Consider the following 1858-nt stretch of genomic DNA (forward strand, 5'->3'; position numbering starts at 1 on the left):
TCGGGGTTGGGTGAGACTGAGAAAGATGGGATAATGGGATAAATTATGTATACTGCATTGAAACAGATGAGGAAGAGAACTATTTTAAAGGGATATATGATTAGGTATTATTGTCATGACAGGAGTTCAGATTGAAGGCTGCAAAGTGGACTGGACTTGGGTAAAGGGATTGTATAACAATGAAAGAATTTTTCTTTTACTTTTCAAAGAAAAGAGTGAACTTGGGGAAGGGGGAGGTGAGGGCAGGGAGAAAAGTGCAACAATGAATGGATGGATGGAAAGCCTAAGTCTCTGTAAACTTTCATTAAAATTAATAATAAAAGAGAAAAAAGGGGGGGAATGCAAGTGCTCAGTACTGTGTTAGCAACATGAACGTGTTTTATGGCTGGGAAAAACAACCATTTTCTCTTTGGGGTTGGATCAGGGAAGACTCCAAAGAGGTAATGAGAGTAAGATAGTCCTTGAAAGAATTTGCCAAGCCAAGGGAAAACCTGACCAGAAGTGTAAAGGGAAAAAAAATATTTGATGGTTTATGGGAGAGGAAATAATTCTTTTTGGATGACTACAGGGAATTACAAAGCCGCCACCAAAAAACAAACCCACTGCCTTTGAGTCAAGTAAAACTCACAGCAATCCTATAGGAAAAGGTGGAACTGTCCCATAGTTTCCCAGGCTGAAAATCTTTATGAAAGTAGGCTGTCACATCTTTCTGCCACAGGGCAACTGGTGAATTTAAACCCTTGACCTTTTGGTTAGTGGCCACATAGGTAAACATTGCATTAGCAAAAGGTATAAAAGTTTAGACATTTTCTAAGTAATGGGGAGTTCTAAAAGATTAAATTCCACCCCCTTTCTCAATAGTAGTTACTAGCATTTTTGACACTATTAAAAAATGCTAAAGGAAGTAAATTTCTTGTTCCTGCTTTGAAGGGAAGTGACTCATACCGTTTAGTGAAGTTCACTCATGTTAAGTGTCTTGTTGGATGAATTCTTTTAACCACATACTGTCACCCAGATCAGGATATAAAACCTTTCTTAACTTTGCACACCTCTACCCAGAATAAACACCACCCTCTTTCTCAGTGTGGCCATAGTTTTTAATTTACCATCAAATAATTTTACAGTAGTGACTTTTAGCTTCACACTTCTTTTTTTTTTTTTTTTTTTTAGTTTCTCTGTCATTCAGGGTAGTTGTGCAGGTATACTGTTAACACTAGTTTATTCTTGTCTTTGTTTTTTTGAGTTAAAGTTTACAAATCATATTGACTTTTCATAGACATTTTGTTTTATAACAATTATGATTGACACTCACCAGCATTTGACAACAACAGTATAAATAATTAAAATATTTAATCAACTCCTTTTTGTATATTGTTTTTTCTTTTAAACCGACTTAACTCTTCTTAATTTTTCCTTCTTCCTCCCTTCCCATTCCTACTAACACTCCAAGATTCTGTGTGTAAATCTCTAAAAAGAAAGAATGCTTCATGAACTTTCATGTTGTCCTTGTGCAGGGGCCTTGCTAATTTTTTCTGTATCATTCCAGTTTTAGTATATGTGCTGCCAAAATTATGGCACTGTACCCTGTTTTTAGACAGGATTCTTCCAGATACTTCATTATAAAACATTTTAAGAGTAAATATAAACTTTCTTAAATTTTGAATTAAAATAATTGCTATATTGTTTGTAGATATTTAGTTCACCTTATAGTTGTCCTCAGCTTTCACTTGTTCTGCTGTTATATAATTTTTAAAATTATATCTTGATAGCTGTAAGTTATTACACAGTTTTGTCTTTTTGAAATAATCTTTTTTTAAAAAATTCTGTTTTATTAATTTTAATGAACATTTATAGAGAT

This window comes from Elephantulus edwardii, unplaced genomic scaffold (assembly GCF_000299155.1).
Source record: "Elephantulus edwardii isolate Elephantulus edwardi_28Jun2011 unplaced genomic scaffold, EleEdw1.0 scaffold00020, whole genome shotgun sequence".
NCBI classification, from domain to species: domain Eukaryota; kingdom Metazoa; phylum Chordata; class Mammalia; order Macroscelidea; family Macroscelididae; genus Elephantulus; species Elephantulus edwardii.